The following is a 14,966-nucleotide window of genomic DNA, read 5'->3' as shown; positions in this document are numbered from 1 at the left end:
CACCTCTTGTACTCTGGTATAAATACAAGTGACTAAGGCTATACCAGTCCACACAGTGCAAGAGTTAAAGTACCCTAAAATAACGCACTACTGAAAGTTGAAGCTATGCAGTGTGTTAATCGAGAGAGCAGTCCTTGGTCCAGGAAATAGTCTACTGAAGAAACCTTGCAATAGCACATAACTAAGAAAGAAGGTTTGTTGTCTCTTCTCAGATTCTCTAATACAAATAAACTTTATGGAGCCCTGCCGTGTCAAACTTAACACAAAATGTGAGCACAATGGATTATTTGCATGCCAGGATATTCTCAGTCTCACCTGTGCAACCTCATCACCTTGAAAAAACTTTCAAACCAACTTGGCACTAAGGAATAGTGTTACCCCAAAGGGTTTTTCTCTACATAGCATGCTACTAGTTCTTGTGAGCTCTGAAAGAGGAAGACAAAGGTGAATCATTACTGAAATGTCAGTAAAAATGAAACATCTAGAATTGAAGAGTGCTAGTTAACAGAAATGTTCAGTAGAACCATTTCTGTTTAAAGACAAAGGATTAATGAACAGATTAAGACAGTAAATTATAACATAGCAGTCAGACATTAAAGTTTACTTTAAAACTAAACTGCAGTTTCAAGACACATCTTTATCTTAAACTCTAACCAGCAGAACAGGCCAATTACATTAAGTTTCATAGTTTGTTGAGGTTCAAGAGATTCTATTATAGGTAAAACATTTGTGTATTCTAATTAGAAACAAGAGTTAGGACTGCTCTGCCTCTGATAAAGTCAGCTCACTTCATGGATTTGCCCTTATCATAATGGAAAACATTTGCTGAAGCCCCATACCAGTGGAATCTGTGTGTCAGCTAAGAGTTAAATCCAGTTAGAAGTGAAGTCATACACTTTAAAACAGGCTTTTGGACACTCCAATCTAAAGAGTCTGGTCCATAGTTAATTCAGTCAGTCAAATACCTGCCCTGAAACTTGGCTGAGGAGCTCTTGCATCCCTAACTGTAACCTAAAGGTAGACAGCAAACAGGAAAAAAGTTCCCAGACAATACCAAGCAGACATTCAACAGGGCCCTAAATCCAAAAAACCATCAATTATTTTGGCAACTGTGTGTTATAGTGTCATTACCAATCAAAAGGGTTCAGCTGTGTTGCTTTTGGAAGTCTGGAAACACTGCCACCTTGGCTCAAAAAAGTATTATTTGAGATTGATGGTCCTGTCAATTACTGTTATGTGCCACTTCCCACTTTCATCACTTCTGTGAAGTTGCGGGTAAGATGGCTATATTCTAAATTGACCTGCGTCCTATCAATCTGTGTACAGGCATTGACAGATTCCTTTTGAACAAGTGCTCGTATAAACATTGAATATGTTTCTATTTAGCAATAGCTTTCTACAGTAAACATACTTTTATCGGAGTACAATAATTTGTCTTCAGCTTTGCAGGTAGTTGTTTATTTTGGCCTAGCTGTACAGGTTAACTTTGGAAACTATCTAGACCTAGACATGAAAGGCACTCTTGGTATAAAAAGACACAGCTGTACACAAAACTTGTTCTGTACTGTCCTCCCCTCCCCTTTTGTTTTTGTCTCCATTAAAAAAAGTAATCTTCAGACAAAAAAAAAAAAAAAAAAAAAAAAAGAGGTTTAACCTTGATTTTGTGGAAGTGAAAGCTAGAACTTAAGTGACAGTTCCACTACAGATTTTTAAGCACTGGTTCTATAAATGCTGCCAAGTATGTCAATCTACTCTGCAAGTTCATTTAGGAACAAGTATCACCAGCTATTAAAGATCTTTACTGTTCTTAGTCCTTAACCTCAACCTAGAAACCATGAGGTCCCTTACCACCTATGAAGAACCACTAATTACAACAGCATAGGAGAAATGAACAATAAAAAAGTTTTTCATAACAAAACCTAATATATTCTAATCCTACAGTCCTGTTAAAAATCAGTCAACCTTAGACCCCAGAGCATGGGGTTGCTGATCTTCTGAGTCTCTACAGAAGTGATCCATTTGATAATTTACCCCAAAATAGAATTATTGCAGTACTTACCCCTTTCAGTAGATTATTCTGCTCAGCAATATGTATATGCACTACACTAGTAACAAATACACATTAAATGTTTGCGGGTTTCTCAACATCAGTTTTCAGAACAGCACTCAATATATCTACTTAATCCCTATTGACTTCAGTGAAGTTAGTTTTCCAATGCAGATACAACAGGTAAGGAACTACCAGTAATAATACATAATTAGTAACTCTACCAACTTTTTCTAGTTACAGCCTCAGGGTAGACAAAGGGTGCTGAATTTCTCCTACACCCAGGTACCACCTGAGTCTCTCTTCTATAACACATTTGTATCAGGAACAGAGTCTTACAGGAACTCCATCTAGTTTAAATTTTGATAGACTGTGGCTGCTGTAGTCCCACCCCACCCATTCCCTTGCACTAGTACTGGTATTTGTGCAACTAGGGGTAACCTGACAGCCAGAAGTTGTCTGGGTGTTTTCATTTGGTTTTGGGGTTCAGGTTTCTTTGTTGGCAGGAGGGAGGGAATGGACAATTCTGAATTAAATCCGTTTGCTGACTACAAGGGCCTCAGTCCCAGAGCAAGGGGAAGAGAGGTAACAGAAGGGAAGCACAATAGCCCTGACTTGGCTCAAGCAGCTGTGGAAGTGTACCACACTGCCTTGGAAAGACAGCGTTCCACGGGAACGCATTTGAAGGGTTCTGGTTTTATATTTTCAATTAATACTGGAAAGAAGTCAGTTTGTTGTGATGTTGCTTGCTTTTTGCACAATATACCACCTTAGCTCCCATACCAGCATTTAAGCAAAAAAAACAACCCCTCAACCCATTATATAAAGGACTCTTTAGGCCCTAACCCAAAAGAGCATAAGTCAACAATAAATATCTGTAGTGACAGAAAGACAAGGCACATTCAAAGTACAGAGTCCCCTAGACCTTGGAGAAAGGTCAGGGAGCCTTTTGGTAAACAAGAACTTAAGCAGAAAAGAGCTTCAAGGTAGACAAATGAGGTTGAATCTGTAGATCCCTTCAGTTTGATTTTCACCAATATATCTGAAGCTACAATAATTTTATAAATAACCATTAAATAGGTTTTAAAGTGTTTTACAAAAGAATATGATGAGAACAGGATATGTTTCCTAATGTCTTTGTTCCTTTAGTATATCAAAGATACGACAATTAAGATTTCTAATTTAGCAACATACAGTCCTTATTGGAAATGTTAGTCTAGAATTACTATCGGAAACAAGAAAAGATGGATTGTCACCTGGCAGTGATCACCTAGTAATAGTAACAGTTAAACTGTAAAACAAGAAATTGAAGGCAAGATTAATATAATCAATAGTTGATATTCAGCATGTGAGTGGTTTATGCACGTTCTTACAAGCAAGAACTTTTTTTCTTGACAATTCATTTTCAGGGAGCATTTGCTCACCAAGTAGCTTGAAGTTTCAGTCAGAACAAGACTTCTAACTGAAATTCTAGCAATATAAGCATGCCTGCATGTTATTAAAGGAAATAGTGGAAAATTTCACAGGCTGACATCCAGAATGTCTGCGGTTCCTTTTCATATTTCTCTCTTCTTGCAAAGCAGTTATTAGACCAGAACTTCAATTTTTTTTTTTGGTGATGCCTGGAAATTTCCACTGCTTTAAGAGATTTTTAAAAAGCTTTCTCAGATGTACAGCTCTAACAACTTTACACTTCTGCCTAGACAGAATCTTTAGTTTAAGCAAAAATTTCATTGATATAAAGCAGTGCTAAGATTGGGGGGGAAGGAAAAAACTTTGCTCATATACCAAAAGCATTGCTTGGCCAAGCTGAAATATTATCGTACTACATATTAAACCCTTGATAGAGGTCATTTGAGGTCCAGCTACAGACAGATGGGTAAGAGAAGACAAAGCAGTTCAGGATAAAGCTACCTTGTAGCTGTACATCTGAACAGAAAATACAGTGGATGACAATACAAGCTATTCTGTCCCTATCAAGTGATGGCTCTCCTTGAATTTCCTCAAATCTCTACTCATTTTACATCTCACTGGATCCCACTTGTCATCCCTACTACCTTCTTATGATCTCTAACACAGCCAATACAAGTCTGGCAAGTTTGCTAGCACTGGTTCTACACCTCACCTCTACAAGTCTTGTTTATGAGCTATGAACATGCATCACCAAAAGGTTAGGGGCTTCAACAGAAAACCCACAGGTGTAATACAAAAGTATCCAAAAGCTACTCCAGCCAGTGCAGATGTTTTTTCATTTTTCTGTGCAGTGATCAAAAGAACTGCCTTCCTCTTAAAGGGGGATCAAACAGACATTCTAGGTTAACAGAGGTCCTGGTTTTGTTCCATTTTAATCAAGAGAACAATTTGCAGATAAAGTACTCTTGCTTTTGTTGCCTTTAGAGCTATCTATGACTAGATAAATACTGATTAAGAAGGGATTCTATCAATTACTGACTAAAAATGTTATTTCCCATTCAGGTATTTTAATGGGAAACTAAAACTTTCAAATAAGGAAACACAAGTTATTTACAAAGCAAGAACAATGCACACGCCAGCACATGGCATCAAACTGGTATGCAACCAAATAAGATACCTTTAAAGCATCTTGAATTCATTTGTTCTTTTGGATTTGCTTGTTTAAAAGGCTACTACAAAATTATGCTTAAATGAGAAGTACAGCAGAGTATGACTTAGAGCAAATATTTTTAAACTTCCCTCTTAAGTAGTTAAGACATAAGGATTCTCTTTGATAGCACTTAATAGTTAAAACTGAGCCAAGCAAATGGTATTTTATAAATACTGGTTAAAAGGATCAAAAACCCATGAACACCTAACAGCATTACCCAAAGTGTGGTCCTCTAGTAGGCCATATGCTGAGGTCTCTCCATTGAGCCAGAAATCCCCACTCTGAACATCAAAAAGGCTTCCACAGAAGATGAAACCCAGAGTACTACAACAAAAGATGCTGCTATGTCTGCTTTAGTTCATTGCAGCAGCAAAGACGGACAGAGCACAAAAGGAAGTGCAACAAGAGCCATAATTCCCTATTTCTGTCTAACCTCTTTAGCCCAGCCTTTATGGAGGAAAAAAGTTGTTATAGGGGAAGAGGTCTGAAAAGTCTATCCAAGTCACTGGCAAAAAAGAAGTTGCAAATTTTTGTTTTAAATCATCTTAAAATGTAGGCTGATAAGAATGGATAACTATTTTAAAGTAATCATTGTGAATAAGAGGAACAAATTACTTTTTGAACCTTTACTACTTCTTCCATAAGCTTCCAAGAAACAATACAGCGCTTCCACATACTGATTGATCGTGTGTGCGCGCACACATGCTGTCGTGGTTTAACCCGGCAGGCAGCTAAAAACCACACAGCCGTTCGCTCACTCCCCTCCCGCCCACAGTGGGATGGGGGAAGAGAATTGGAGGAAAAAAAAAAGTAAGATTCATGGGTTGAGATAAAGACAGTTTAATAGAACAGAAAAAGAAGGGAAAATAATAATAATAAGAAGAATAAGAATATACAAAATAAGTGAGGCACAATGCAATTGCTCACCACCCAGCCAACTGATGCCCAGTTCCTGAGCAGCGGCTCCCTGGCCAGCTTTCCCCTAGTTTATATACTGAGCATGAAGTCACATGGTATGGAATAGCCCTTTGGCCAGTTTAGGTCAGCTGCCCTGGTTGTGCCCCCTCCCAGCTTCTTGGGCACCCCCAGCCTTTTCAGTCGGCAGAGTATGAGAAGCTGAAAAGTCCTTGACTAGTGTAACCACTACTTCACAACAACTAAAACATCAGTGTGTTATCAACATTATTCTCATCCTAAATTCAAAACACAGCACTATACCAGCTACTAGGAAGAAAATTAACTCTATCCCAGCCGAAACCAGGACACATGCATATGTGTACACTCTCAACACTCTCATGTTGTCTGAAGTTTTAGAAAAAGTTTATTCAAGTAGACTACATTAGCTGCTACCCATTCACATATAGTGGCAAAAAGCAGGCAGCACAGAAGTTTCCCTTTTCCTGGGACTCACTAGCCTCCAGAGAATGTGATGAAAACACAACTCAGGTATTTGACAAAACCAGCAGCGTTAAGATGTTAATACACTCCATAGGACAACCAGTGAGGTGTTAGAATTACAGTTTGAATGCACAAGGCAAAACCAGGGGAATGCTACCTTTGCTTTAGGTTTTAGTTCTTCAGACTGGTGCAGAGAGAACACAAAACAGTCCTCTTGACTGATTGTTCTGAACAATTAAAAGTTTCCTCAAAATACTGGAGTAGAGAACAAGCGTTTCACTTTTTTTTTTTTTTTTTGAAAGTAAATTGTTTACTTCTGCCTTCTGCTTAACCCTTCCATTAACAGGTACAGCAACAAAAGCCACCCAACCCACTCCCCCACTCCATTACCTGTTCTATCACTTTAGGATGTTTCAGTGAGGTAGGGCATTCTGTTATTACACAGAAGGTAACCATAGAGAAAAAGTATGTAGAGCAACGCAACCAAATTTTTACGTTTTCTATTCTTAGGTATGCATGTATAACAACTTCTAACTGCATTTTCTTAGAGACTTACCAGAAGAATAATTTCCTCAGATTCATGCTAACTAAGAAAGCATTCAAAAGACATTTATGATCTCCAAGATCATTCATATAAGAGTTAACCAGCAGCTGACTGATGTACTTTGAACAAGTCTGTTCATAAGTGATTTTATAACCAAATGTTTCATGCTGAATCAGCACTGGAAGTTGGATTTGACTTCACACCATTATCTATATGTAAATGACTCAGCTCATCAATATTTGGCCAATGGGAACTAACAACAAAACATTAAACCCATGCAGTCTAGAAAGGTTCCTTGCTAAACCTACAGCAATATTTAAAAGAGTCTTTTAAAAAAGAACATTAAGACATCTAAAAGAAAAAAAGTAAACTATTGCTTATGCAAGTCAAGAAAGCAGCTTATCTCTAGACCAGAGATTTTGTAACTTTAAAAATCTTGTGAGGACATTTCACTCATTTACATATAAAGTAAATAGTAAAATAGCACCCTTAGAGCTTACTACTCATTTGCCGATGTAAGGTAGAAGTAGCTGCTTAGTCTTATTATACTATAACACTTCATATCTTGTGCTCTAGCTAGAGCTCAGAGCAGTAACAGACCTGCTTAAGACACAGAAAAACAAAAATTCAGAGGCTTTCAGATGAGCAAAATTGAAAAAACAAAAACAACGTACATCACTACTGTAAGCTTCCATTGCTTAGTCATTCTTTGGCATAGTGAAACACCAGAAACACTTCAACTGTTTTTCATGTTTCTTCCCAAGATTATGCTCTTGTTCTTTTAAGTCTTTAACAAAAAGATGAGTCTCCAAAGCAGCACATAAGAGAACTACAACAGTAATTTTGCAGTGGCTGGTGCTAGTGAGCCAGCTTTGCATTGTCCTTGTAGAACAAGTATATATATTTACCTACTCACTTTGTGCAGTTCAGAAAAGCATAGGATAAGAAACAGTCTGCTTGATTTTACCACGCAGCCCATTGCTAACAGATTTCAGTATTGCACCATCTGGTAGACTGGGAACATTATCAGCAAGTTATAGCTTTAAAAAAAATATATGTATATACACACACTAATTCTCAAGTTTGTCACAATAGTTATGAAAGTTCAGGGTTGTAGAAAAACAAGAGTTTAAAACCTCTATATTGGTTTTAAAAGAATCAAGAATTGGGGGGGGTTGCTTATTTGCTTTTTAAATCTCCACCAACTCCTCCTCAGGGACTTGATTTTGCATGACTTAATATTATGAAAGCCTAGAAGGGACAGCACAGTTTGTATGTTAATACATTACCTGAAAACACTGGGTTAAAGTTATGGTACAGCCAACATATTTGACATAAAGCTTTCATTGCTAAGAAAAGCCACTAATAATCACTTTAAGAAGTTTCATGTTAAGCATTATGACAGATCCTTTGCTTTAAAGCGCTTATATTCCCTCTTCATTAGGTAAATACGACAAGCATTTGATACTATTTAAGTTGTGTATAAAAGCATACTATATGATCTGGAATAAAGAGATATTTTTCCTTTAAAGTTCAAAATTACCTGTTAAGGAGTATAGAGAAGGAAGGACATTTAGCACATCTATGGCCATATAAAGGTGATCTCCTCTTACGTCCAAGAAAACAATTTAATAGAGCATCGCATGATACAACCACAACTATACCTGCAACTGGGTTCAGTAACAGGAGGAGAGATGCTTCCCTAGGCACAGCGTGGTGACACTGAAGTCTTGTCTAGCTTGTGACCAACTACAAAGATAAATGGGTATTCTAAGACACTTGGAAGGAGTGCAATATATGAATTAACAGTTTTGCTACAGTTGTCTTAGGAAAAAAAAAAAAGGTACTGCATTACAGTTCTGTTGCACACATGACCCAGACAAACACTGGCATTGAAAATAAATGCTTAACATTAAATGAACTGGGTAAGCTTTCAAGAAAGTCTTTGACAATTGTTTTGAACACACAGGCTGATCTGCTTTATTCTACACTGGTACACTGAAAGTGGCAGGCAAACACCTAATCTGCCCGTTGTTTTCTTCAAAGACAACTGACAAATAGTCTTTAGACAACAGATTTTGGCTTGCTTTTTTCTAGTCTGAGTGGTTTCCCTTAGAATCATTTTTTCTTCCCTTTCCCACATTCACTAACTGCTCTTCTGCATGTCTTTCTAACTATAGTAAAACCCAGGTTGAAGACAACATTAGAAAGGATTTCCATTAGAAACAATTTAAGAACTAACTGTATTTGTTGAAGGGAACACAGTCCATTCCTAATTCTTTGATATTTGTAGTGTCATTCAAAAACATGTTTGTATGGCCTGATGATAAAATACTCCAGAAAATTTCATTTTTACCATTTGTGTTTGCTGAGAGAAAGCTACTGGAATCACAAAAGACAATGTATCTCATTTTATTCCACCTCACCTAAAAGTTCATGAGAAAAAGCACACATGTAGCCCTGTGGAGATTCTAGGCAAACAAAGCAACTCCCAAAGAGCAGGTTTCATCCATACATTAAATAGCCTTACAGTCTCTGAGACCAGGGAGATAAAAGATACTTCTGCCTTTTCTTTCTGCCCTATTCCACTCAGTCCCCCTCCTAACGCTGCCAGGGGCGGGGGGGAGGGAGGAAGTGTTAGGCTACCACTACCCAAGAGAAACGCATTATATTGGTAACATTTTTAGCCATGCAACCTGTTTCAGTGTTGCCTTTGAAAGAGCAAACAACTTGCTTATTTTCTCACTTCCATGCAGCAGAGAACAGAAGGATGAAAAAAATCTTCATAACTCAGAACTCACATATGGAATATGCCATGCAACTATATGTACAAACCTACCTTGAAAACACGCCTCTAAAAGGCCTTCTGGGCATACCTGTGATACTAGATTATCTCATTCCATGGCTCTGACACATCTTGACATGCATGGAAGTATGGAAACAGTAAAGGGTCCAGGCTTTATGACAAAATCTTATACTCAGCCAAGGCTAATGCAGGTGCTAGTCATTATGGCTAGAAGTATAACAGTTATATTGTTCTGCAGCCTTCCTCTTCTCCCTCCTCCCCCATTTTCAGGTGCACATGATAAATCAGGGCAAAACTGCTATGTAGTTTAGCCACATGTGTAACAACTTTGATGAAAAATTGCTTGCCCTGACCTAACAATTACAACATTTTCTGAAGAACTTTTACAATGTTTTCAGATTTCTAGAACAATCTCATCCATAAAATGCAGTTATGATGGTTTTAGGCTTCAAGTCAACACTATCCATGGTTTGTAATCTTCAAAAAAGAACTTAACTTGATGGTAAGAAAGCCTTTAAAATAAAATTTTCAATAGGGCAGTGATCCATAACCTAACAAAGAATGTTTGACAAACAGTTTCACTACACCTGACCTGAACAGGCTCACATTTAACAGTGAAGGTGACAAGGGGGGGGCAAGGGGAGGGACATGACCAAAACCAAACCAAAGCAAAAAAACCAACAACCCCACACACACACACAAAGCACACAAAGTCAGGGAATATTAAAGGTAGATACCTGTAGAGCTGACCTTATCACCTCCACTCTTCTAGTATATTGCAAAAGCAGTCACAACCTCAGAAGTAAGCGACTTACACCATATCCTAAGCTTATCATCAGCAGTAACAAGCCTGACTTTCCAGGGTATAAGCAAAATGAGCAGTCAAACCAATGGTGGCCCCCTTGCCCTCTTCTCCCTCTCATTTAAATAGCACGCTGTCTTAAGCAACTGCCTTTTTCTTACCTCTGTACAATGTCAGAAATAGGGCTGGCTCTAGACAACAAAAAAGAAAAATGCATGTCTACATCTAAAAAGCATAAAACCTCACCAACAATAACTCCACACGCTGCACAGGGAAGACTAAAAATCCCTCATGAGATTGAGTTTGGAGACAAGTTAATTTTGCTCCACTTCAAAGACAATCAGCTTATTGATAACTGTCAACCAAAAATAAAAGTTACCAGTTAAATTAAAAGTATTATTAAAGTGATAGCGTCCATCTGAAGTATACCTCCTATTTACATGGGGTAAAAAAAGGATTTGATGTACCTTCTCTTAACTAAATGCAGGATATAGAAGCAGGGTGGAAATATGTTCCATAGCAGATTTAAAATCAGTAGCAGTTAAATTCTTTCACAATTGTCTCTTCCCTAATGCGCTACATTTAGAAACATCAATAGATCTGGCCAGAGAAAAAAGCACACAGACATGCTGCCCCAGCATTCAGGTTTAGATATTCTTCACCACCCTCTCATATCCTTGGCATAAAGAATACTATTCTTCCCCTCCCCCTCACCTCCATGTTTAGTATAGAAACAAGTCAGAAGAATATTTAAGATATTTCTAAATACTCATAATCAAAAAGCTTCCATGAACATAATGCAGAATATCCTCTATCATACAGTCATTCAAGATCACCTCTTCGAGGGAGGCTCATTTAAATGCAGGAGTTGAAGCAACCTCCAGTGTCAGACTGTAGCGTCCAATATCATTTTACATGCTACCTACCAATGGCTTGATTTTGCAGACAAATATAACCAAGACACCCCTTCTTTCTCAGGGTTCTTCAAAAAAAAAAACCAAACCACCAGCCTTTTCTAAACAACTGTAACATAGAAATTAACCTTGAAGGTTTTGACTGTGATTTCTTGTCCATTATTAATGAAAAAAAAGCCCATGATCAAAAGATAATATTCTATTGTAAAACAGATTTCCTTCTCCTTCATACTCTGCATTTTGTCTCAACTATGCATTAGTCTCAGTGACACTATGCAAAAAATTGATAAGCAGACAATGCAAACTTCCAAATTAATAAATCCAATGCCAGGATGAATAGGAGTTTCAAATGAAGAATTAAAAAAAAAAAAAAAACAACCAACAAAAAACCCCAAAACCCACTCAACTCACATGCCAAATAAAAGCAGACTGGAAACAGCACACTGTCATCAGGAAGGGTACTTAAAGCAAGGCTGAATACTGGGTTTATTCTGTCTGCTATCACTTCCCTTATCCCCCAACCTCTACCTTCATATCACAGCAGCAAATCCACTGGTATTAATAAATTAAAAAAAAAAAATAGTAATAGTAACAGAGTTGAATGAAATTCTGAACAACAGTCAGTTAAACAGCCCACTACAACAACTGCTAACAGTAAATACAATTATTGTATGTTATCATGCACAGTCTAGTTAAACAAAAAAACAAAACAACAAAACAACAAAAACCACCAAAAAAAACCCCAACACCAACCCGCAATTTTTTCTGTTTCCTCTAAACCCAAGCTCTTATGCTGGGGCTTTCACTCAAATACTGTTTGTTACTATGAAACTATCTTGTATTTATGTTTAGAACACACACATCTTTGTCTTGTGTAGCTCATTATAAATCAGAAATGTTTCATGAGAAAATACTTATTTTTACAACAGTGAAAATAAGCTTAAAATTTGATCATGTGTCTGTTTTAACTGTATTACAGATACTCTATAGCTAGACATTACTGTCTCTCACACTGCCAGATTTGCTTCAGTTTTGTCTTGTTATTCCAGATAGAATCCAACATAATGTTTTCTGTTAACTTTTAGATAAAAGATTTAAAGGCAGAACCAGATTTTTTTTCTTAACAGGTTAAAGAGGAAGGAGATACTGCCTGAATAAAAGAGACCGAATTAAAACTGTGTTCACTGGATGAGCTGACAAAGTGGGAAGCTTCTCTTTTAAAAGAAAACCTGACTGTGCTTAAGAGTAGTAGCAGAAACCAGAAACAGAACCAACTTTAGAACCAAACAAAGAGGACTCTGGGAATTATGTCAACCTCAGACAACATCCCCACCCATATTCACCCCATTTATACCCCAGAATCACTAACACCTACAGTGGTATGTGACCTCGGGGGGGGGGAATAAATAAATCTCATCTCCGTCTCTCAACAGCACAGTTTCATTGCAGCTACGAAGCAGAAATGGATAAGAGGCATAGAAATCAACCTTTTATTTGCAATATTTCTCGTCCCTTTCCTTATTACCAGAGACAAGGAGATGCGAGAAGTCACCTCTGAAACTTACCGAGGCTACAGGACGATCAGAAGGAGAATGCAGATAACAAGGTCTTTGGAACCGCCTCGGTATCAGATAAACCCAGATGAATGGCAGATGGGGCCATTCTAGCCCAGGTTTTTCACCTCCACACACCACCCTCCAGTCAGGCCGAGAAGCTGAGGGTCAGACGATTCCAAACACAAATCCATAGCGACCCCAAGTCTCTCACTGTTACATCGGGAACCTCCACCCAAACTCACCCTACTTCGATATGCACCACACAGCGATACGGGCAGCCTTCAGCCCAACACACTAGTCCCCCACCACTACCTCAGGAATGCCCGCTTCTAACTACACTCAGCGCTAAAGTTACAATGGCTAGAGAGAGGTAAAGGCATTTACACGCTGCCCTGGGAATCCCCCCATCCCCAGCCCTGGGGTCACTCCTCACACACAACCGGTCTACGCTGCCCTTCCTCCTCCCCTCAGGGAGACACATCCATATTGGGGAGGGGGGCGAGAGGGAGAGAAGAGAGCCGCCCCTCAGGGCCAGCCCCAAGCTGCTCCCTTCCCCGGCAAGGGGCAGCCCTCCCTCCCCCATCCCAGTCCCACCCCAGCGCTAGAAGCAGGGGAACAAGAACCAGAACTCTCCTCCCTCCACTCGTTACTCCCTCCCTCCAAACCCCACTCACCTGGGAAAGGAGCCAAAGCTCAACTACGTCTCCTTCTCCCCGTCTCCCCCACACTCAGCCTCTCGCCGCCATTTTCCTCGCTGCCTAGATTTAAATAGGAACCAGCCTCCCCGAGAGGAGCCACCAGGCGGCGCGAGGCATTGTGGGACCTGTAGTACGGCCCCACGCGAGCGCCCACGGGACCCGCCCCCCTCTCCGCGCGGGGCATCACGGTACTTGTAGTACTCGCTTGGGCCCCACCGTTTTCTGAGCCGCCGCTCCCAGCGGCCCTTGCAGCCACCGCCCAATCCGGGCGGGGAGGGGCCATGGGGCCCCGCCCATTTTCTGCCGTCGCGGCCCGCTGGCTGGGGGCGGGCTGGCGCGCAGCCTGGCGCCTAGCCCTCGGTAGCGCCGCTGCTTTCCAGCGCCGTCGCCAGAAGGGCAGCCCCAAACGGGGTGGAGGAAGCGGCCCCGTGGGAAGCTCCCCGTGCCAGCCTCCCCCGCAGTGCGCCCAGCCACGCCGCTCCTAGAGGCCCGTCAGTTAGAGGCGAGGCTGGCACTCACCATGCCCCCGCTATCGGGCACTGCAGCTGTGAGTGCTCCACGGAGTCACAGCGATACAGTATTTAACACGGAGCAGTTTATAGGCACGAAGGATTAAAACGCAGTAAGGTACCGGTCCTGCACGCAGCATTCAATCACAACACTGAGGTGAAAGTTACAGCAAACGCTCCACAGACATTATTTAGCTACGCCAAGCACCAGTCTTTCCCTTTCAATAAAGAAAAATACAAGTCTGCTGAAGTGAATGTTTAGTAAGACACAAACAGGCTGGGATAAAAGTTAAAAAGAAAGCTTCAGTTACTCTCTACTTCAGGTACGTGTCAAAGATGGTTTGCAAACTAACTCATAATGGCAATTCACTTGCCCTCTGTAAAAAAGCAAGGCAAGGATATGGAGGGCGAGGGACTTCTAGAATACAACCTTCCTATGCCATAGTTTGCTTGCATAAATACTTTTTTCATAAATGTTTATAGAATATTTAAAGCTTTGCAGACTAAAACGGGGTGTGTGGAGGACATGGTACACCCCATAAAGCAGTCATATAAAAATGCTCTTTTTATTTTGAAAATTTATGAAGTGTGAAATAATGAAAATGCATTGACTTAAGTCTTGCCAAGCTATTCGTACAGAGCTCATTACAGGACCATAGCCACAATTAGTATTCAAGATGGACAGACAAGTCAAGCCATTAAGTATACCTTCCAGTAATTCCCAAATAAAAAAATATGTCAAACTAGCGTTGGGCACCTATGAGCAAGTTACTGGTAGAATATGAGCCTCCAGCTACCTCTGAAATGAGCATTACAAACCAAAATAATCCAGAGAGAAAAGAAATTCAAACATGTCAAGTCCTGGAAAAACAAGCTCCACCTTGGATTTTACCTTGCAGTTCTACTACACAAGAACTTACCAATCATAAATGCCTGTTGGTACTTATGAACTCAGATTTAACCAACAGGTAGGCACAGATTCCCCATTATGTTATCACAACAGAAAAGCGTTCATGGTGTTGGGGTACCTTAAGAGGGATGAGGTCCTGTTGCATGTCCTGCAAGTGTG

At 39.8% G+C, this 14,966-nt stretch overlaps 1 protein-coding gene across 2 annotated transcripts in view; it reads right to left on the bottom strand.

Annotated features, from left to right (window-relative positions):
* The window catches only part of NCOA3 (nuclear receptor coactivator 3), a 94,752-nt gene extending 81,260 nt beyond the window's left edge, over positions 1-13,492 (bottom strand). For both annotated transcript variants that reach the window (XM_075517570.1, XM_075517571.1), the window contains exon 1: positions 13,365-13,492. The gene's annotated coding sequence lies outside the window, so the exon portion shown is untranslated. The remainder of the gene's footprint in view (positions 1-13,364) is intronic.
* Between the last annotated feature and the right edge of the window lie 1,474 nt (positions 13,493-14,966).

The sequence above is a fragment of the Mycteria americana genome, chromosome 14 (assembly GCF_035582795.1).
Source record: "Mycteria americana isolate JAX WOST 10 ecotype Jacksonville Zoo and Gardens chromosome 14, USCA_MyAme_1.0, whole genome shotgun sequence".
Taxonomy (NCBI): domain Eukaryota; kingdom Metazoa; phylum Chordata; class Aves; order Ciconiiformes; family Ciconiidae; genus Mycteria; species Mycteria americana.
The sequence above is the reverse complement of the archived record's forward strand: the minus strand, read 5'-3'. Positions and strand labels throughout refer to the sequence as shown.